The sequence below is a fragment of the Rhinolophus sinicus genome, chromosome 12 (genome assembly GCF_057876585.1).
Source record: "Rhinolophus sinicus isolate RSI-liver-muscle chromosome 12, RSI-T2T, whole genome shotgun sequence".
NCBI lineage: Eukaryota > Metazoa > Chordata > Mammalia > Chiroptera > Rhinolophidae > Rhinolophus > Rhinolophus sinicus.
The window spans coordinates 981091-1002697 of NC_142512.1; the positions used below are offsets into that span (position 1 = coordinate 981091).

At 69.8% G+C, this 21607-nt stretch overlaps 11 pseudogenes; all 11 read right to left on the reverse strand.

Annotated features, from left to right (window-relative positions):
• Positions 1-593: 593 nt before the first annotated feature.
• On the reverse strand, positions 594-713 carry LOC148756282 (5S ribosomal RNA; annotated as a pseudogene).
• A 1612-nt stretch (positions 714-2325) lies between these two features.
• Positions 2326-2445, reverse strand: LOC148756283 (5S ribosomal RNA; annotated as a pseudogene).
• A 2332-nt stretch (positions 2446-4777) lies between these two features.
• On the reverse strand, positions 4778-4897 carry LOC148756284 (5S ribosomal RNA; annotated as a pseudogene).
• Positions 4898-6945: 2048 nt separating this feature from the next.
• LOC148756285 (5S ribosomal RNA) lies at positions 6946-7065 on the reverse strand (annotated as a pseudogene).
• Positions 7066-8668: 1603 nt separating this feature from the next.
• LOC148756286 (5S ribosomal RNA) lies at positions 8669-8788 on the reverse strand (annotated as a pseudogene).
• Positions 8789-11118: 2330 nt separating this feature from the next.
• Positions 11119-11238, reverse strand: LOC148756287 (5S ribosomal RNA; annotated as a pseudogene).
• Positions 11239-13286: 2048 nt separating this feature from the next.
• LOC148756288 (5S ribosomal RNA) lies at positions 13287-13406 on the reverse strand (annotated as a pseudogene).
• Positions 13407-14997: 1591 nt separating this feature from the next.
• Positions 14998-15117, reverse strand: LOC148756289 (5S ribosomal RNA; annotated as a pseudogene).
• A 2330-nt stretch (positions 15118-17447) lies between these two features.
• On the reverse strand, positions 17448-17567 carry LOC148756290 (5S ribosomal RNA; annotated as a pseudogene).
• Positions 17568-19615: 2048 nt separating this feature from the next.
• Positions 19616-19735, reverse strand: LOC148756291 (5S ribosomal RNA; annotated as a pseudogene).
• A 1609-nt stretch (positions 19736-21344) lies between these two features.
• Positions 21345-21464, reverse strand: LOC148756292 (5S ribosomal RNA; annotated as a pseudogene).
• Between the last annotated feature and the right edge of the window lie 143 nt (positions 21465-21607).

Sequence of the window (21607 nt, forward strand, 5' to 3'; positions counted from 1 at the left end):
TGCCCGGGCATTGAAAGTCACCCTTGAAGCCCCCGGGCCGGGCGGGAGGGCCAGTGGGCTCCGAGCCCCGCCCAGGAACCCCCCGCCCCGCGGGAGGAGAGTGGCAGCCCACAGGCACCCTGGTTGAGAGTGTTGTGTGCCTGCGTGCCTGCACTTCCCCTTGTGGTGGTCTCTCCTGGAGTCCGAGGGCGTGCGGTGTGTTGGGGTGCTGCTCCCTCAGTCCCCTGCTTTGTCCCGGCTCTTTGTACCCTGTGTGTTGGGGCCACTGCGGGAAGGGAGGGTTCCTGGCTCTTGTGGGCGATGGGAGGGGGCGCGCGGGGGTGTGGGGAGAGGTGCCTGCCGGCGGAGACACAGGCTCGGCTAACTGCTGCTGGCTGACTGCCTGCCTCAGCGAAGAGGACTAAGAAGAGGGTGTGGGGGTGAGCCCTGGCCGACGGGCCTGGTGTGCGGCCGGGGCTGCCAGCTTGTAGCGCCGGGTGGCTGACCGGCCTCTGGCCAGGGGGAACTTCGGCTGGATGGGCGGCTGCAGAGGGGCAAGGGGCGGCAGGGGTTCGGAGGGAGCCACGCAGGGGCGGCGGCGCAAAAGGAGAGGCGAGCAAAAGCCTACAGGTATTCCCAGGCGGTCTCCCATCCAAGCACTAACCAGGCCCCTCCCTGCTTAGCTCCCGAGATCAGAGGAGATCGGGCGCGTTCAGGGTGGTATGGCCATAGACGATGGGACTCGGCTCCCCGCGCCCCAAGAGCCTGCTCCCGGCCTACCTCGTGAGCGCCCGCCATGCAGATGCGCGGCTCCGGTGGCGAGCATCGACCTGCTGGCCGGCTCTGCCAGCACCGCGTCCCCCCCCCCCCAGTCCGGCTCCCCGCCTCTTCCGAATGCCCCTGGCGTGGGCGGCGGGCTACTCCTGGCCGGCAGCGAGGCCCCTTCGCGCCACCCGAGGCTCCATGGGACACTGCCACTTCCCTGATGGTGCCAGAAGTCGTGGAACTCTGGCATCCTGGGACTCCCCGGACCCAGACCGCCATACACCCCGCCCCCCTACCGCCACCAGGTTTACCAACAACCGCACCCCCAAGGCTGGGGGAGGCCTGCACCAGCAGGCAACCCTGGGCTTGGGAGTTGTGGGAGGACCCCGCGGCGGCGGCTTGGGCGGCTGCGGAGGGGGGGGGCTGCGGCGGCGGCGGCGGCGGCGGCGGCGGCGGCGGCAGCAGCGGCGGCGGGGGACGCGGCGGAGGCGAGGGAGGGTGGGGAGGTAGGCGATGGCAACCGCGAGGATGGCGCCAGGGCGGCGATGGCGGTGGCGACAATGGGGGCTTTGACGGTGGGCGCTGGGGCACGGGGGTCGATGGCGGCGGCGGCGGCGGCGGCGGCGGCGGCGGCGGCGGCGGAGGAGGCCGGGAGAGCAGAGGCGGGAGATTGAGGGAGTATGGCGATGGTGGCGGCGGCGGGCCTGGGGCGGGGGCGGGGGAGATGGCGGTGCAGGAGGCGGGGAGAGCAGAGGAGGGAGATTGAGGGAGTGCGGCAATGGCGGCAGCGGGGGCGGGGGTGGGGAAGAGGGCAGCACTGGCGGCGGGGGTGGGGAGCGCGGTGCTGGCGGCCGAGGGGGGGAGAGCAGAGGAGGGAGTTTGAGGGAGTACGGCGATGGCGGCAGCGGGGGCGGGGAGGGGGCGAGGGCAGCGCTGGCGGAGGGGGTGGGGAGCGCGGTGATCGCGGCGGCGGCGGCGGGAGAAGCGGGGGCTGATCGCGAGCAGCGATGGCGGCGGCGGCGGCGGCGGCGTCGGCTGCGGCGCGGGAGGGTTGCGAGGTCGGCGATGGAGGCGGCGGCAGCGTTGGGGGCTGTGTCGGCGGGCGCTGGGCGCGGGGAGGGTTGGCGCCGGCGGCGGCGGTAGCGGGGAAGAGGGCGGTGCTGGCGGCGGAGGAGGGGAGAGCAGAGGCGGGAGATTGAAGCAGTACAGCCATGGCGGTGGCGAGGGCGGGGGCAGGGGTGAGGTCAGCGCTGGAGGGGGGTGTGGGGAGCGCGGTGATGGCGGCGGATTAGGCGGTGGCGGCGGGGGCGAGGGCAGCGCTGTTGGCGGTGGCGGCGATCGAAGGTCGGCGAAGGGATCGAGATGACAGCCTCCGGGACTGAAGAGGACTGAGAAGAGGGTGTGCGGGGGAGCCCTGGCCGACGGGCCTGGTGTGCGGCCGGGGCTGCCAGCTTGTAGTGCCTGGCGGCTAACCCTCTGCTGGTCAGGGGGGCCTTCGGCTGGCTGGGCGGCTGCAGAGAGGCAAGGGGCGGCAGGGGTTCGGAGGGAGCCACGCCGGGGCCGCGGCGCAAAAGGAGAGGCGAGCAAAAGCCTGCAGCTATTCCCAGGCGGTCTCCCATCCAAGTACTAACCAGGCCCCTCCCTGCTTAGCTCCCGAGATCAGACGAGATCTGGCGCGTGCAGGGTGGTGTGGCCTTAGGCGCTGGGACCCGGCTCCCGGCACTCCAAGAGCCTGCTCCCGACCTGCTTCTGAGCGCACTCCATGCTGCTGGGCCGCTCGGGTGGCGAGCATGTCTGCCCGAGCGCCTCCCGCCAGCTCCCCGCCTCCTCCAGACGCCGCTGGTGTGGGCGACGGGCTCCTCCTGGCCCGCAGCGAGGCCCCTTCGCGCCCCCCAGTGGCTCTAACGGGCCTCTGTCACTTCCCTGACTGTGACATATGTCTGGGCGCCCTGGCATCCTGGGCCTCCCCAGGCCCCGAAGGGCTTTTACCCCGCCCCCCTACCCCAACCCCTCTCATCTCCCCCCAGCCCCACAACCGCACACCCCCCTTGCTGCTGTGCTGTCCCCACCTCTCAGGGCCACCGAGGGGGTCGCAGGGTCCTCTCAGTCCCCTCCACCCTAGGGACGTGCAACCCAGGCCCTGGCCCTGGCCGGCCCCACCCACTGGCCCAAAGCCAGGGAGAGCCACCCGCCACCAGGGGGCAGCACCTCCAGTCTGCCGCCACCCTTCCTCACACAGCCTTCTTTCTGGGTTCTCGCCCCTCGTCAGCGACCGGCGTCCCGCCCGATCACTGTTCACTTCACTGGCTACACGTCACCTCTCCTGACCCAGGGAGGTGAGAGAGAGGATGAGAGAAGGCCAGAGACGGAGCAAGAGAGAGGCGGAGAGAGACAGACGGGGACTGTGCGGACAGACTCGCAGAGAGCACTCTCCAGGCTCTGGGCCTCGCGTGGAGGGGTGCTGCGTGCGGGCTGCATGGATATCAGCTGTGACCGCTTGGCCATCAGCTGTTGCCAGTTGGCCATTGGCCACCGGCAGAGCTGCGGTGGCCAAGCTAGGAAGCGCGGATTGTGGACTGCAAATTGCAGAGGGGCGCGGACTGCAGTTGGCCGGCTTGGTGGGTCGGTAGGTTGGTGGGTCTGTTGGTTGGCAGAGAATCGGCCGGCAGGCTGGGGATCGGGCGGCTCTCCGGCTTGCCGAGTCTCCAAGCCAGCCGCCCGTGAGACATGGTGCTATGAGCCCCCTATCCGTGGTCTGTTGGTGTTCCCTCTTGGCCTCGCCAAATCCTGCATTCTTGTGCGGGCAGAGGGGCTAGAGTCCCCGCAGGACAGGGACAGACAGACAGAACGGGAGGAGGAGTAAGAGGGAGCGAGATGGAAATATGCTCGTATATGTACATGTATGTATCTAGACATACAGAGAGACATGGACAGAGACAGAGAAAGAGGGGGCTGGCACGCGGGGAGAGAGTTCCTGAGCCAGAGCCAGAGCCCAACAGGCACGTCACAGAGCCCGACGGATATGGGGTGGGGGAGGGTGTGAGGGACGCACAGGCGGGCACACGGACTGTTACAGACGCACTGAGGCTGTGTTGAAGTGGCAGCTCCTCCACCGGAGTGTGGTCGTGCCCGGGGCTGGGCTCCGCTAAGGAGGCATTGCCCTGGCGTTGGCAGTCACCATTGAAGCCTCCGGGGCGGGCCGCCAGGGTCTCCGGAGGGCCTGTGGTCTCTGAGCCCCGCCCAGGCACCCGCCCGCGGGAGGAGAGTGGCAGCCCCCAGGCACCCTGGTTGTGAGGGTTGTGCGCCTGCGTGCCTGCTCTGCCCTTGTGGTGGTCTCCCCCGGAGTCGATGGCGCGTGGTGTGTTGGGGTGCTGCTCCCGCCGTCCCCTGGTTTGTCCCGGCTCTTTGTGCCCTGTGTTTCAGGGACACCGTGGCCGGCGGGAAGGGAGGGCTCCTGGCTCTTGTGGGAGACGGGAGGGGCGCGCGGGGGTGTGGGGCGAGGTGCCTGCCAGCGGAGACAGAAGACTCCGGTGGGGCGGGGCGGGTGGGCGTCCCGTTTGCCCGAGGACACGCCGATCCTGTGTGTCGGGTCCCGGGGGCAGGCGCAGGGATGGGCGTGCCCTGGGCTCGGGCCGAGGTGCAAAGCACCGGCACGTCCTGGGATGGAGAGAGCCTGGTGGAGGCCTGCGCCGGCAGGCAGCCCTGGGCTTGGGCGTTGGGGGTTGCGGCGGCGGCAGGGTCGGGGAGCGAGAGGGAGCCCTGCGATGGCGGTGGCGGCGGCGGCGGCGACCGAGACGCGGCTGACTGCTGCAGGCTGACGGCCTGCCTCGGCGAAGAGCACTAAGAAGAGGGAGTGGGGGGGAGCCCTGGCCGACAGGCCTGGTGTGCGGCCGGGGATGCGAGCTTGTAGTGCCGGGCGACTGACCCTCCTCTGGCCAGGGGGACCTTCGGCTGCCTGGGCGGCTGCAGAGGGGCAAAGGGCGGCAGGGGTTCGGAGGGAGCCACGCCGGGGCGGCGGCGCAAAAGGAGAGGCGAGCAAAAGCCTGCAGCTATTCCCAGGCGGTCTCCCATCCAAGTACTAACCAGGCCCCTCCCTGCTTAGCTCCCGAGATCAGAGGAGATCGGGCGCGTTCAGGGTGGTATGGCCGTAGACGCTGGGACCCGGCTCCCCGCGCCCCAAGAGCCTGCTCCCGGCCTGCCTCTGACCGCGCGCCGTGCTGCTGGGCCGCTAGGGTGGCGAGCACGTCTGCCTGAGCGCCTGCCGCCCGCTCCCCGCCTCCTCCGGACGCCGCTGGTGTGGGCGACGGGCTACTCCTGGCCCGCAGCGAGGCCCCTTCGCGCCCCCCAGTGGCTCCACGGGCCTCTGTCACTTCCCTGACTGTGACATATGTCTGGGCGCCCTGGCATCCTGGGCCTCCCCAGGCCCCGAAGGGCTTTCACCCCGCCCCCCTACCCCAACCCCTCTCATCTCCCCCCAGCCCCACAACCGCACACCCCCCTTGCTGCTGTGCTGTCCCCACCTCTCAGGGCCACCGAGGGGGTCGCAGGGTCCTCTCAGTCCCCTCCGGCCCTAGGGACGTGCAACCCAGGCCCTGGCCCTGACCGGACCCATCCACAGGCCCAAAGCCAGGGAGAGCCACCCGCGCCACCAGGGTGCAGCATCTCCAGTCTGCAGCCACCCTTCGTCACAAGCCTTCAGTCTGGGCCCTGGAACCCTCGTCAGCGACCGGAGCCCCGCCCGATGTCCGGTCCCTTCACTGTCTACACGTCACCTCTCCTGACCCAGGGAGGTGAGAGAGAGGATGAGAGAAGGCCAGAGACGGAGCAAGAGAGAGGCGGAGAGAGACAGACGGGGACTGTGGGGACAGACTCGCAGAGAGCACTCTCCAGGCTCTGGGCCTCGCGTGGAGGGGTGCTGCTTGGGGGCTGCATGGTCATCAGCTGTGACCGCTTGGCCATCAGCTGTTGCCAGTTGGCCACTGGCCACCGGAGGAGCTGCGGTGGCCAAGCTAGGAAGCGCGGATGGTGGACTGCAAATTGCAGAGGGGCGCGGATTGCAGTGGGCCCGCTTGGCGGGTCGACGGGCGGTGTGTCGGTGGGTTGGCAGAGAAGCGGCCGACAGGTTGGGGATCGGGCGGCTCCGGCTTGCCGTGTCTCCGAGCCAGCCGCCCGTGAGACATAGTGCTATGAGCCCCCTATCCGTGGCTCTGTTGGTGTTCCCTCTTGGCCTCGCCATATCCTGCGTTCTTGTGCGGGCAGAGGGACTAGAGTCCCCGCAGGACAGGGACCGACAGAGAGAACGGGAGGAGGAGAAAGAGGGAGCGAGATCGAAATATACACCTATATGTACCTGTATGTACCTAGACATACAGAGAGACATGGACAGAGACAGAGAAAGAGGGGGCTGGCACGCGGGGAGAGAGCTCCTGAGCCAGAGCCAGAGCCCAACAGGCACGTCACAGAGCCAGAGAGACATGGGGTGGGGGAGGGGGGAGGGACGCACAAGCGGGCACACGGACTGGGACAGACGCACTGACGCTGCTTTGAAGTGGCAGCTTCTCAACCGAAGTGTGGTCATGCCCGTGGCTGGGCTCCACTAAGGAGGCAGTGCCCGGGCATTGAAAGTCACCCTTGAAGCCCCCGGGCCGGGCGGGAGGGCCAGTGGGCTCCGAGCCCCGCCCAGGAACCCCCCGCCCCGCGGGAGGAGAGTGGCAGCCCACAGGCACCCTGGTTGAGAGTGTTGTGTGCCTGCGTGCCTGCACTTCCCCTTGTGGTGGTCTCTCCTGGAGTCCGAGGGCGTGCGGTGTGTTGGGGTGCTGCTCCCTCAGTCCCCTGCTTTGTCCCGGCTCTTTGTACCCTGTGTGTTGGGGCCACTGCGGGAAGGGAGGGTTCCTGGCTCTTGTGGGCGATGGGAGGGGGCGCGCGGGGGTGTGGGGAGAGGTGCCTGCCGGCGGAGACACAGGCTCGGCTAACTGCTGCTGGCTGACTGCCTGCCTCAGCGAAGAGGACTAAGAAGAGGGTGTGGGGGTGAGCCCTGGCCGACGGGCCTGGTGTGCGGCCGGGGCTGCCAGCTTGTAGCGCCGGGTGGCTGACCGGCCTCTGGCCAGGGGGAACTTCGGCTGGATGGGCGGCTGCAGAGGGGCAAGGGGCGGCAGGGGTTCGGAGGGAGCCACGCAGGGGCGGCGGCGCAAAAGGAGAGGCGAGCAAAAGCCTACAGGTATTCCCAGGCGGTCTCCCATCCAAGCACTAACCAGGCCCCTCCCTGCTTAGCTCCCGAGATCAGAGGAGATCGGGCGCGTTCAGGGTGGTATGGCCATAGACGATGGGACTCGGCTCCCCGCGCCCCAAGAGCCTGCTCCCGGCCTACCTCGTGAGCGCCCGCCATGCAGATGCGCGGCTCCGGTGGCGAGCATCGACCTGCTGGCCGGCTCTGCCAGCACCGCGTCCCCCCCCCCCCAGTCCGGCTCCCCGCCTCTTCCGAATGCCCCTGGCGTGGGCGGCGGGCTACTCCTGGCCGGCAGCGAGGCCCCTTCGCGCCACCCGAGGCTCCATGGGACACTGCCACTTCCCTGATGGTGCCAGAAGTCGTGGAACTCTGGCATCCTGGGACTCCCCGGACCCAGACCGCCATACACCCCGCCCCCCTACCGCCACCAGGTTTACCAACAACCGCACCCCCAAGGCTGGGGGAGGCCTGCACCAGCAGGCAACCCTGGGCTTGGGAGTTGTGGGAGGACCCCGCGGCGGCGGCTTGGGCGGCTGCGGAGGGGGGGGGCTGCGGCGGCGGCGGCGGCGGCGGCGGCGGCGGCAGCAGCGGCGGCGGGGGACGCGGCGGAGGCGAGGGAGGGTGGGGAGGTAGGCGATGGCAACCGCGAGGATGGCGCCAGGGCGGCGATGGCGGTGGCGACAATGGGGGCTTTGACGGTGGGCGCTGGGGCACGGGGGTCGATGGCGGCGGCGGCGGCGGCGGCGGCGGCGGCGGCGGAGGAGGCCGGGAGAGCAGAGGCGGGAGATTGAGGGAGTATGGCGATGGTGGCGGCGGCGGGCCTGGGGCGGGGGCGGGGGAGATGGCGGTGCAGGAGGCGGGGAGAGCAGAGGAGGGAGATTGAGGGAGTGCGGCAATGGCGGCAGCGGGGGCGGGGGTGGGGAAGAGGGCAGCACTGGCGGCGGGGGTGGGGAGCGCGGTGCTGGCGGCCGAGGGGGGGAGAGCAGAGGAGGGAGTTTGAGGGAGTACGGCGATGGCGGCAGCGGGGGCGGGGAGGGGGCGAGGGCAGCGCTGGCGGAGGGGGTGGGGAGCGCGGTGATCGCGGCGGCGGCGGCGGGAGAAGCGGGGGCTGATCGCGAGCAGCGATGGCGGCGGCGGCGGCGGCGGCGTCGGCTGCGGCGCGGGAGGGTTGCGAGGTCGGCGATGGAGGCGGCGGCAGCGTTGGGGGCTGTGTCGGCGGGCGCTGGGCGCGGGGAGGGTTGGCGCCGGCGGCGGCGGTAGCGGGGAAGAGGGCGGTGCTGGCGGCGGAGGAGGGGAGAGCAGAGGCGGGAGATTGAAGCAGTACAGCCATGGCGGTGGCGAGGGCGGGGGCAGGGGTGAGGTCAGCGCTGGAGGGGGGTGTGGGGAGCGCGGTGATGGCGGCGGATTAGGCGGTGGCGGCGGGGGCGAGGGCAGCGCTGTTGGCGGTGGCGGCGATCGAAGGTCGGCGAAGGGATCGAGATGACAGCCTCCGGGACTGAAGAGGACTGAGAAGAGGGTGTGCGGGGGAGCCCTGGCCGACGGGCCTGGTGTGCGGCCGGGGCTGCCAGCTTGTAGTGCCTGGCGGCTAACCCTCTGCTGGTCAGGGGGGCCTTCGGCTGGCTGGGCGGCTGCAGAGAGGCAAGGGGCGGCAGGGGTTCGGAGGGAGCCACGCCGGGGCCGCGGCGCAAAAGGAGAGGCGAGCAAAAGCCTGCAGCTATTCCCAGGCGGTCTCCCATCCAAGTACTAACCAGGCCCCTCCCTGCTTAGCTCCCGAGATCAGACGAGATCTGGCGCGTGCAGGGTGGTGTGGCCTTAGGCGCTGGGACCCGGCTCCCGGCACTCCAAGAGCCTGCTCCCGACCTGCTTCTGAGCGCACGCCATGCTGCTGGGCCGCTCGGGTGGCGAGCATGTCTGCCCGAGCGCCTCCCGCCAGCTCCCCGCCTCCTCCAGACGCCGCTGGTGTGGGCGACGGGCTCCTCCTGGCCCGCAGCGAGGCCCCTTCGCGCCCCCCAGTGGCTCTAACGGGCCTCTGTCACTTCCCTGACTGTGACATATGTCTGGGCGCCCTGGCATCCTGGGCCTCCCCAGGCCCCGAAGGGCTTTTACCCCGCCCCCCTACCCCAACCCCTCTCATCTCCCCCCAGCCCCACAACCGCACACCCCCCTTGCTGCTGTGCTGTCCCCACCTCTCAGGGCCACCGAGGGGGTCGCAGGGTCCTCTCAGTCCCCTCCACCCTAGGGACGTGCAACCCAGGCCCTGGCCCTGGCCGGCCCCACCCACTGGCCCAAAGCCAGGGAGAGCCACCCGCCACCAGGGGGCAGCACCTCCAGTCTGCCGCCACCCTTCCTCACACAGCCTTCTTTCTGGGTTCTCGCCCCTCGTCAGCGACCGGCGTCCCGCCCGATCACTGTTCACTTCACTGGCTACACGTCACCTCTCCTGACCCAGGGAGGTGAGAGAGAGGATGAGAGAAGGCCAGAGACGGAGCAAGAGAGAGGCGGAGAGAGACAGACGGGGACTGTGCGGACAGACTCGCAGAGAGCACTCTCCAGGCTCTGGGCCTCGCGTGGAGGGGTGCTGCGTGCGGGCTGCATGGATATCAGCTGTGACCGCTTGGCCATCAGCTGTTGCCAGTTGGCCATTGGCCACCGGCAGAGCTGCGGTGGCCAAGCTAGGAAGCGCGGATTGTGGACTGCAAATTGCAGAGGGGCGCGGACTGCAGTTGGCCGGCTTGGTGGGTCGGTAGGTTGGTGGGTCTGTTGGTTGGCAGAGAATCGGCCGGCAGGCTGGGGATCGGGCGGCTCCGGCTTGCCGAGTCTCCAAGCCAGCCGCCCGTGAGACATGGTGCTATGAGCCCCCTATCCGTGGTCTGTTGGTGTTCCCTCTTGGCCTCGCCAAATCCTGCATTCTTGTGCGGGCAGAGGGGCTAGAGTCCCCGCAGGACAGGGACAGACAGACAGAACGGGAGGAGGAGTAAGAGGGAGCGAGATGGAAATATGCTCGTATATGTACATGTATGTATCTAGACATACAGAGAGACATGGACAGAGACAGAGAAAGAGGGGGCTGGCACGCGGGGAGAGAGTTCCTGAGCCAGAGCCAGAGCCCAACAGGCACGTCACAGAGCCCGACGGATATGGGGTGGGGGAGGGTGTGAGGGACGCACAGGCGGGCACACGGACTGTTACAGACGCACTGAGGCTGTGTTGAAGTGGCAGCTCCTCCACCGGAGTGTGGTCGTGCCCGGGGCTGGGCTCCGCTAAGGAGGCATTGCCCTGGCGTTGGCAGTCACCATTGAAGCCTCCGGGGCGGGCCGCCAGGGTCTCCGGAGGGCCTGTGGTCTCTGAGCCCCGCCCAGGCACCCGCCCGCGGGAGGAGAGTGGCAGCCCCCAGGCACCCTGGTTGTGAGGGTTGTGCGCCTGCGTGCCTGCTCTGCCCTTGTGGTGGTCTCCCCCGGAGTCGATGGCGCGTGGTGTGTTGGGGTGCTGCTCCCGCCGTCCCCTGGTTTGTCCCGGCTCTTTGTGCCCTGTGTTTCAGGGACACCGTGGCCGGCGGGAAGGGAGGGCTCCTGGCTCTTGTGGGAGACGGGAGGGGCGCGCGGGGGTGTGGGGCGAGGTGCCTGCCAGCGGAGACAGAAGACTCCGGTGGGGCGGGGCGGGTGGGCGTCCCGTTTGCCCGAGGACACGCCGATCCTGTGTGTCGGGTCCCGGGGGCAGGCGCAGGGATGGGCGTGCCCTGGGCTCGGGCCGAGGTGCAAAGCACCGGCACGTCCTGGGATGGAGAGAGCCTGGTGGAGGCCTGCGCCGGCAGGCAGCCCTGGGCTTGGGCGTTGGGGGTTGCGGCGGCGGCAGGGTCGGGGAGCGAGAGGGAGCCCTGCGATGGCGGTGGCGGCGGCGGCGGCGACCGAGACGCGGCTGACTGCTGCAGGCTGACGGCCTGCCTCGGCGAAGAGCACTAAGAAGAGGGAGTGGGGGGGAGCCCTGGCCGACAGGCCTGGTGTGCGGCCGGGGATGCGAGCTTGTAGTGCCGGGCGACTGACCCTCCTCTGGCCAGGGGGACCTTCGGCTGCCTGGGCGGCTGCAGAGGGGCAAAGGGCGGCAGGGGTTCGGAGGGAGCCACGCCGGGGCGGCGGCGCAAAAGGAGAGGCGAGCAAAAGCCTGCAGCTATTCCCAGGCGGTCTCCCATCCAAGTACTAACCAGGCCCCTCCCTGCTTAGCTCCCGAGATCAGAGGAGATCGGGCGCGTTCAGGGTGGTATGGCCGTAGACGCTGGGACCCGGCTCCCCGCGCCCCAAGAGCCTGCTCCCGGCCTGCCTCTGACCGCGCGCCGTGCTGCTGGGCCGCTAGGGTGGCGAGCACGTCTGCCTGAGCGCCTGCCGCCCGCTCCCCGCCTCCTCCGGACGCCGCTGGTGTGGGCGACGGGCTACTCCTGGCCCGCAGCGAGGCCCCTTCGCGCCCCCCAGTGGCTCCACGGGCCTCTGTCACTTCCCTGACTGTGACATATGTCTGGGCGCCCTGGCATCCTGGGCCTCCCCAGGCCCCGAAGGGCTTTCACCCCGCCCCCCTACCCCAACCCCTCTCATCTCCCCCCAGCCCCACAACCGCACACCCCCCTTGCTGCTGTGCTGTCCCCACCTCTCAGGGCCACCGAGGGGGTCGCAGGGTCCTCTCAGTCCCCTCCGGCCCTAGGGACGTGCAACCCAGGCCCTGGCCCTGACCGGACCCATCCACAGGCCCAAAGCCAGGGAGAGCCACCCGCGCCACCAGGGTGCAGCATCTCCAGTCTGCAGCCACCCTTCGTCACAAGCCTTCAGTCTGGGCCCTGGAACCCTCGTCAGCGACCGGAGCCCCGCCCGATGTCCGGTCCCTTCACTGTCTACACGTCACCTCTCCTGACCCAGGGAGGTGAGAGAGAGGATGAGAGAAGGCCAGAGACGGAGCAAGAGAGAGGCGGAGAGAGACAGACGGGGACTGTGGGGACAGACTCGCAGAGAGCACTCTCCAGGCTCTGGGCCTCGCGTGGAGGGGTGCTGCTTGGGGGCTGCATGGTCATCAGCTGTGACCGCTTGGCCATCAGCTGTTGCCAGTTGGCCACTGGCCACCGGAGGAGCTGCGGTGGCCAAGCTAGGAAGCGCGGATGGTGGACTGCAAATTGCAGAGGGGCGCGGATTGCAGTGGGCCCGCTTGGCGGGTCGACGGGCGGTGTGTCGGTGGGTTGGCAGAGAAGCGGCCGACAGGTTGGGGATCGGGCGGCTCCGGCTTGCCGTGTCTCCGAGCCAGCCGCCCGTGAGACATAGTGCTATGAGCCCCCTATCCGTGGCTCTGTTGGTGTTCCCTCTTGGCCTCGCCATATCCTGCGTTCTTGTGCGGGCAGAGGGACTAGAGTCCCCGCAGGACAGGGACCGACAGAGAGAACGGGAGGAGGAGAAAGAGGGAGCGAGATCGAAATATACACCTATATGTACCTGTATGTACCTAGACATACAGAGAGACATGGACAGAGACAGAGAAAGAGGGGGCTGGCACGCGGGGAGAGAGCTCCTGAGCCAGAGCCAGAGCCCAACAGGCACGTCACAGAGCCAGAGAGACATGGGGTGGGGGAGGGGGGAGGGACGCACAAGCGGGCACACGGACTGGGACAGACGCACTGACGCTGCTTTGAAGTGGCAGCTTCTCAACCGAAGTGTGGTCATGCCCGTGGCTGGGCTCCACTAAGGAGGCAGTGCCCGGGCATTGAAAGTCACCCTTGAAGCCCCCGGGCCGGGCGGGAGGGCCAGTGGGCTCCGAGCCCCGCCCAGGAACCCCCCGCCCCGCGGGAGGAGAGTGGCAGCCCACAGGCACCCTGGTTGAGAGTGTTGTGTGCCTGCGTGCCTGCACTTCCCCTTGTGGTGGTCTCTCCTGGAGTCCGAGGGCGTGCGGTGTGTTGGGGTGCTGCTCCCTCAGTCCCCTGCTTTGTCCCGGCTCTTTGTACCCTGTGTGTTGGGGCCACTGCGGGAAGGGAGGGTTCCTGGCTCTTGTGGGCGATGGGAGGGGGCGCGCGGGGGTGTGGGGAGAGGTGCCTGCCGGCGGAGACACAGGCTCGGCTAACTGCTGCTGGCTGACTGCCTGCCTCAGCGAAGAGGACTAAGAAGAGGGTGTGGGGGTGAGCCCTGGCCGACGGGCCTGGTGTGCGGCCGGGGCTGCCAGCTTGTAGCGCCGGGTGGCTGACCGGCCTCTGGCCAGGGGGAACTTCGGCTGGATGGGCGGCTGCAGAGGGGCAAGGGGCGGCAGGGGTTCGGAGGGAGCCACGCAGGGGCGGCGGCGCAAAAGGAGAGGCGAGCAAAAGCCTACAGGTATTCCCAGGCGGTCTCCCATCCAAGCACTAACCAGGCCCCTCCCTGCTTAGCTCCCGAGATCAGAGGAGATCGGGCGCGTTCAGGGTGGTATGGCCATAGACGATGGGACTCGGCTCCCCGCGCCCCAAGAGCCTGCTCCCGGCCTGCCTCGTGAGCGCCCGCCATGCAGATGCGCGGCTCCGGTGGCGAGCATCGACCTGCTGGCCGGCTCTGCCAGCACCGCGTCCCCCCCCCCCCAGTCCGGCTCCCCGCCTCTTCCGAATGCCCCTGGCGTGGGCGGCGGGCTACTCCTGGCCGGCAGCGAGGCCCCTTCGCGCCACCCGAGGCTCCATGGGACACTGCCACTTCCCTGATGGTGCCAGAAGTCGTGGAACTCTGGCATCCTGGGACTCCCCGGACCCAGACCGCCATACACCCCGCCCCCCTACCGCCACCAGGTTTACCAACAACCGCACCCCCAAGGCTGGGGGAGGCCTGCACCAGCAGGCAACCCTGGGCTTGGGAGTTGTGGGAGGACCCCGCGGCGGCGGCTTGGGCGGCTGCGGAGGGGGGGGGCTGCGGCGGCGGCGGCGGCGGCGGCGGCGGCGGCAGCAGCGGCGGCGGGGGACGCGGCGGAGGCGAGGGAGGGTGGGGAGGTAGGCGATGGCAACCGCGAGGATGGCGCCAGGGCGGCGATGGCGGTGGCGACAATGGGGGCTTTGACGGTGGGCGCTGGGGCACGGGGGTCGATGGCGGCGGCGGCGGCGGCGGCGGAGGAGGCCGGGAGAGCAGAGGCGGGAGATTGAGGGAGTATGGCGATGGTGGCGGCGGCGGGCCTGGGGCGGGGGCGGGGGAGATGGCGGTGCAGGAGGCGGGGAGAGCAGAGGAGGGAGATTGAGGGAGTGCTGCAATGGCGGCAGCGGGGGCGGGGGTGGGGAAGAGGGCAGCACTGGCGGCGGGGGTGGGGAGCGCGGTGCTGGCGGCCGAGGGGGGGAGAGCAGAGGAGGGAGTTTGAGGGAGTACGGCGATGGCGGCAGCGGGGGCGGGGAGGGGGCGAGGGCAGCGCTGGCGGAGGGGGTGGGGAGCGCGGTGATCGCGGCGGCGGCGGCGGGAGAAGCGGGGGCTGATCGCGAGCAGCGATGGCGGCGGCGGCGGCGGCGGCGTCGGCTGCGGCGCGGGAGGGTTGCGAGGTCGGCGATGGAGGCGGCGGCAGCGTTGGGGGCTGTGTCGGCGGGCGCTGGGCGCGGGGAGGGTTGGCGCCGGCGGCGGCGGTAGCGGGGAAGAGGGCGGTGCTGGCGGCGGAGGAGGGGAGAGCAGAGGCGGGAGATTGAAGCAGTACAGCCATGGCGGTGGCGAGGGCGGGGGCAGGGGTGAGGTCAGCGCTGGAGGGGGGTGTGGGGAGCGCGGTGATGGCGGCGGATTAGGCGGTGGCGGCGGGGGCGAGGGCAGCGCTGTTGGCGGTGGCGGAGATCGAAGGTCGGCGAAGGGATCGAGATGACAGCCTCCGGGACTGAAGAGGACTGAGAAGAGGGTGTGCGGGGGAGCCCTGGCCGACGGGCCTGGTGTGCGGCCGGGGCTGCCAGCTTGTAGTGCCTGGCGGCTAACCCTCTGCTGGTCAGGGGGGCCTTCGGCTGGCTGGGCGGCTGCAGAGAGGCAAGGGGCGGCAGGGGTTCGGAGGGAGCCACGCCGGGGCCGCGGCGCAAAAGGAGAGGCGAGCAAAAGCCTGCAGCTATTCCCAGGCGGTCTCCCATCCAAGTACTAACCAGGCCCCTCCCTGCTTAGCTCCCGAGATCAGACGAGATCTGGCGCGTGCAGGGTGGTGTGGCCTTAGGCGCTGGGACCCGGCTCCCGGCACTCCAAGAGCCTGCTCCCGACCTGCTTCTGAGCGCACGCCATGCTGCTGGGCCGCTCGGGTGGCGAGCATGTCTGCCCGAGCGCCTCCCGCCAGCTCCCCGCCTCCTCCAGACGCCGCTGGTGTGGGCGACGGGCTCCTCCTGGCCCGCAGCGAGGCCCCTTCGCGCCCCCCAGTGGCTCTAACGGGCCTCTGTCACTTCCCTGACTGTGACATATGTCTGGGCGCCCTGGCATCCTGGGCCTCCCCAGGCCCCGAAGGGCTTTTACCCCGCCCCCCTACCCCAACCCCTCTCATCTCCCCCCAGCCCCACAACCGCACACCCCCCTTGCTGCTGTGCTGTCCCCACCTCTCAGGGCCACCGAGGGGGTCGCAGGGTCCTCTCAGTCCCCTCCACCCTAGGGACGTGCAACCCAGGCCCTGGCCCTGGCCGGCCCCACCCACTGGCCCAAAGCCAGGGAGAGCCACCCGCCACCAGGGGGCAGCACCTCCAGTCTGCCGCCACCCTTCCTCACACAGCCTTCTTTCTGGGTTCTCGCCCCTCGTCAGCGACCGGCGTCCCGCCCGATCACTGTTCACTTCACTGGCTACACGTCACCTCTCCTGACCCAGGGAGGTGAGAGAGAGGATGAGAGAAGGCCAGAGACGGAGCAAGAGAGAGGCGGAGAGAGACAGACGGGGACTGTGCGGACAGACTCGCAGAGAGCACTCTCCAGGCTCTGGGCCTCGCGTGGAGGGGTGCTGCGTGCGGGCTGCATGGATATCAGCTGTGACCGCTTGGCCATCAGCTGTTGCCAGTTGGCCATTGGCCACCGGCAGAGCTGCGGTGGCCAAGCTAGGAAGCGCGGATGGTGGACTGCAAATTGCAGAGGGGCGCGGACTGCAGTTGGCCGGCTTGGTGGGTCGGTAGGTTGGTGGGTCTGTTGGTTGGCAGAGAATCGGCCGGCAGGCTGGGGATCGGGCGGCTCCGGCTTGCCGAGTCTCCAAGCCAGCCGCCCGTGAGACATGGTGCTATGAGCCCCCTATCCGTGGTCTGTTGGTGTTCCCTCTTGGCCTCGCCAAATCCTGCATTCTTGTGCGGGCAGAGGGGCTAGAGTCCCCGCAGGACAGGGACAGACAGACAGAACGGGAGGAGGAGTAAGAGGGAGCGAGATGGAAATATGCTCGTATATGTACATGTATGTATCTAGACATACAGAGAGACATGGACAGAGACAGAGAAAGAGGGGGCTGGCACGCGGGGAGAGAGTTCCTGAGCCAGAGCCAGAGCCCAACAGGCACGTCACAGAGCCCGACGGATATGGGGTGGGGGAGGGTGTGAGGGACGCACAGGCGGGCACACGGACTGTTACAGACGCACTGAGGCTGTGTTGAAGTGGCAGCTCCTCCACCGGAGTGTGGTCGTGCCCGGGGCTGGGCTCCGCTAAGGAGGCATTGCCCTGGCGTTGGCAGTCACCATTGAAGCCTCCGGGGCGGGCCGCCAGGGTCTCCGGAGGGCCTGTGGTCTCTGAGCCCCGCCCAGGCACCCGCCCGCGGGAGGAGAGTGGCAGCCCCCAGGCACCCTGGTTGTGAGGGTTGTGCGCCTGCGTGCCTGCTCTGCCCTTGTGGTGGTCTCCCCCGGAGTCGATGGCGCGTGGTGTGTTGGGGTGCTGCTCCCGCCGTCCCCTGGTTTGTCCCGGCTCTTTGTGCCCTGTGTTTCAGGGACACCGTGGCCGGCGGGAAGGGAGGGCTCCTGGCTCTTGTGGGAGACGGGAGGGGCGCGCGGGGGTGTGGGGCGAGGTGCCTGCCAGCGGAGACAGAAGACTCCGGTGGGGCGGGGCGGGTGGGCGTCCCGTTTGCCCGAGGACACGCCGATCCTGTGTGTCGGGTCCCGGGGGCAGGCGCAGGGATGGGCGTGCCCTGGGCTCGGGCCGAGGTGCAAAGCACCGGCACGTCCTGGGATGGAGAGAGCCTGGTGGAGGCCTGCGCCGGCAGGCAGCCCTGGGCTTGGGCGTTGGGGGTTGCGGCGGCGGCAGGGTCGGGGAGCGAGAGGGAGCCCTGCGATGGCGGTGGCGGCGGCGGCGGCGACCGAGACGCGGCTGACTGCTGCAGGCTGACGGCCTGCCTCGGCGAAGAGCACTAAGAAGAGGGAGTGGGGGGGAGCCCTGGCCGACAGGCCTGGTGTGCGGCCGGGGATGCGAGCTTGTAGTGCCGGGCGACTGACCCTCCACTGGCCAGGGGGACCTTCGGCTGCCTGGGCGGCTGCAGAGGGGCAAAGGGCGGCAGGGGTTCGGAGGGAGCCACGCCGGGGCGGCGGCGCAAAAGGAGAGGCGAGCAAAAGCCTGCAGCTATTCCCAGGCGGTCTCCCATCCAAGTACTAACCAGGCCCCTCCCTGCTTAGCTCCCGAGATCAGAGGAGATCGGGCGCGTTCAGGGTGGTATGGCCGTAGACGCTGGGACCCGGCTCCCCGCGCCCCAAGAGCCTGCTCCCGGCCTGCCTCTGACCGCGCGCCGTGCTGCTGGGCCGCTAGGGTGGCGAGCACGTCTGCCTGAGCGCCTGCCGCCCGCTCCCCGCCTCCTCCGGACGCCGCTGGTGTGGGCGACGGGCTACTCCTGGCCCGCAGCGAGGCCCCTTCGCGCCCCCCAGTGGCTCCACGGGCCTCTGTCACTTCCCTGACTGTGACATATGTCTGGGCGCCCTGGCATCCTGGGCCTCCCCAGGCCCCGAAGGGCTTTCACCCCGCCCCCCTACCCCAACCCCTCTCATCTCCCCCCAGCCCCACAACCGCACACCCCCCTTGCTGCTGTGCTGTCCCCACCTCTCAGGGCCACCGAGGGGGTCGCAGGGTCCTCTCAGTCCCCTCCGGCCCTAGGGACGTGCAACCCAGGCCCTGGCCCTGACCGGACCCATCCACAGGCCCAAAGCCAGGGAGAGCCACCCGCGCCACCAGGGTGCAGCATCTCCAGTCTGCAGCCACCCTTCGTCACAAGCCTTCAGTCTGGGCCCTGGAACCCTCGTCAGCGACCGGAGCCCCGCCCGATGTCCGGTCCCTTCACTGTCTACACGTCACCTCTCCTGACCCAGGGAGGTGAGAGAGAGGATGAGAGAAGGCCAGAGACGGAGCAAGAGAGAGGCGGAGAGAGACAGACGGGGACTGTGGGGACAGACTCGCAGAGAGCACTCTCCAGGCTCTGGGCCTCGCGTGGAGGGGTGCTGCTTGGGGGCTGCATGGTCATCAGCTGTGACCGCTTGGCCATCAGCTGTTGCCAGTTGGCCACTGGCCACCGGAGGAGCTGCGGTGGCCAAGCTAGGAAGCGCGGATGGTGGACTGCAAATTGCAGAGGGGCGCGGATTGCAGTGGGCCCGCTTGGCGGGTCGACGGGCGGTGTGTCGGTGGGTTGGCAGAGAAGCGGCCGACAGGTTGGGGATCGGGCGGCTCCGGCTTGCCGTGTCTCCGAGCCAGCCGCCCGTGAGACATAGTGCTATGAGCCCCCTATCCGTGGCTCTGTTGGTGTTCCCTCTTGGCCTCGCCATATCCTGCGTTCTTGTGCGGGCAGAGGGACTAGAGTCCCCGCAGGACAGGGACCGACAGAGAGAACGGGAGGAGGAGAAAGAGGGAGCGAGATCGAAATATACACCTATATGTACCTGTATGTACCTAGACATACAGAGAGACATGGACAGAGACAGAGAAAGAGGGGGCTGGCACGCGGGGAGAGAGCTCCTGAGCCAGAGCCAGAGCCCAACAGGCACGTCACAGAGCCAGAGAGACATGGGGTGGGGGAGGGGGGAGGGACGCACAAGCGGGCACACGGACTGGGACAGACGCACTGACGCTGCTTTGAAGTGGCAGCTTCTCAACCGAAGTGTGGTCATGCCCGTGGCTGGGCTCCACTAAGGAGGCAGTGCCCGGGCATTGAAAGTCACCCTTGAAGCCCCCGGGCCGGGCGGGAGGGCCAGTGGGCTCCGAGCCCCGCCCAGGAACCCCCCGCCCCGCGGGAGGAGAGTGGCAGCCCACAGGCACCCTGGTTGAGAGTGTTGTGTGCCTGCGTGCCTGCACTTCCCCTTGTGGTGGTCTCTCCTGGAGTCCGAGGGCGTGCGGTGTGTTGGGGTGCTGCTCCCTCAGTCCCCTGCTTTGTCCCGGCTCTTTGTACCCTGTGTGTTGGGGCCACTGCGGGAAGGGAGGGTTCCTGGCTCTTGTGGGCGATGGGAGGGGGCGCGCGGGGGTGTGGGGAGAGGTGCCTGCCGGCGGAGACACAGGCTCGGCTAACTGCTGCTGGCTGACTGCCTGCCTCAGCGAAGAGGACTAAGAAGAGGGTGTGGGGGTGAGCCCTGGCCGACGGGCCTGGTGTGCGGCCGGGGCTGCCAGCTTGTAGCGCCGGGTGGCTGACCGGCCTCTGGCCAGGGGGAACTTCGGCTGGATGGGCGGCTGCAGAGGGGCAAGGGGCGGCAGGGGTTCGGAGGGAGCCACGCAGGGGCGGCGGCGCAAAAGGAGAGGCGAGCAAAAGCCTACAGGTATTCCCAGGCGGTCTCCCATCCAAGCACTAACCAGGCCCCTCCCTGCTTAGCTCCCGAGATCAGAGGAGATCGGGCGCGTTCAGGGTGGTATGGCCATAGACGATGGGACTCGGCTCCCCGCGCCCCAAGAGCCTGCTCCCGGCCTGCCTCGTGAGCGCCCGCCATGCAGATGCGCGGCTCCGGTGGCGAGCATCGACCTGCTGGCCGGCTCTGCCAGCACCGCGTCCCCCCCCCCCCCAGTCCGGCTCCCCGCCTCTTCCGAATGCCCCTGGCGTGGGCGGCGGGCTACTCCTGGCCGGCAGCGAGGCCCCTTCGCGCCACCCGAGGCTCCATGGGACACTGCCACTTCCCTGATGGTGCCAGAAGTCGTGGAACTCTGGCATCCTGGGACTCCCCGGACCCAGACCGCCATACACCCCGCCCCCCTACCGCCACCAGGTTTACCAACAACCGCACCCCCAAGGCTGGGGGAGGCCTGCACCAGCAGGCAACCCTGGGCTTGGGAGTTGTGGGAGGACCCCGCGGCGGCGGCTTGGGCGGCTGCGGAGGGGGGGGGCTGCGGCGGCGGCGGCGGCGGCGGCGGCGGCGGCAGCAGCGGCGGCGGGGGACGCGGCGGAGGCGAGGGAGGGTGGGGAGGTAGGCGATGGCAACCGCGAGGATGGCGCCAGGGCGGCGATGGCGGTGGCGACAATGGGGGCTTTGACGGTGGGCGCTGGGGCACGGGGGTCGATGGCGGCGGCGGCGGCGGCGGCGGCGGCGGCGGCGGGGGCGGAGGAGGCCGGGAGAGCAGAGGCGGGAGATTGAGGGAGTATGGCGATGGTGGCGGCGGCGGGCCTGGGGCGGGGGCGGGGGAGATGGCGGTGCAGGAGGCGGGGAGAGCAGAGGAGGGAGATTGAGGGAGTGCGGCAATGGCGGCGGCGGGGGCGGGGAGGGGGCGAGGGCAGCGCTGGCGGAGGGGGTGGGGAGCGCGGTGCTGGCGGCCGAGGGGGGGAGAGCAGAGGAGGGAGTTTGAGGGAGTACGGCGATGGCGGCAGCGGGGGCGGGGAGGGGGCGAGGGCAGCGCTGGCGGAGGGGGTGGGGAGCGCGGTGATCGCGGCGGCGGCGGCGGGAGAAGCGGGGGCTGATCGCGAGCAGCGATGGCGGCGGCGGCGGCGGCGGCGTCGGCTGCGGCGCGGGAGGGTTGCGAGGTCGGCGATGGAGGCGGCGGCAGCGTTGGGGGCTGTGTCGGCGGGCGCTGGGCGCGGGGAGGGTTGGCGCCGGCGGCGGCGGTAGCGGGGAAGAGGGCGGTGCTGGCGGCGGAGGAGGGGAGAGCAGAGGCGGGAGATTGAAGCAGTACAGCCATGGCGGTGGCGAGGGCGGGGGCAGGGGTGAGGTCAGCGCTGGAGGGGGGTGTGGGGAGCGCGGTGATGGCGGCGGATTAGGCGGTGGCGGCGGGGGCGAGGGCAGCGCTGTTGGCGGTGGCGGCGATCGAAGGTCGGCGAAGGGATCGAGATGACAGCCTCCGGGACTGAAGAGGACTGAGAAGAGGGTGTGCGGGGGAGCCCTGGCCGACGGGCCTGGTGTGCGGCCGGGGCTGCCAGCTTGTAGTGCCTGGCGGCTAACCCTCTGCTGGTCAGGGGGGCCTTCGGCTGGCTGGGCGGCTGCAGAGAGGCAAGGGGCGGCAGGGGTTCGGAGGGAGCCACGCCGGGGCCGCGGCGCAAAAGGAGAGGCGAGCAAAAGCCTGCAGCTATTCCCAGGCGGTCTCCCATCCAAGTACTAACCAGGCCCCTCCCTGCTTAGCTCCCGAGATCAGACGAGATCTGGCGCGTGCAGGGTGGTGTGGCCTTAGGCGCTGGGACCCGGCTCCCGGCACTCCAAGAGCCTGCTCCCGACCTGCTTCTGAGCGCACGCCATGCTGCTGGGCCGCTCGGGTGGCGAGCATGTCTGCCCGAGCGCCTCCCGCCAGCTCCCCGCCTCCTCCAGACGCCGCTGGT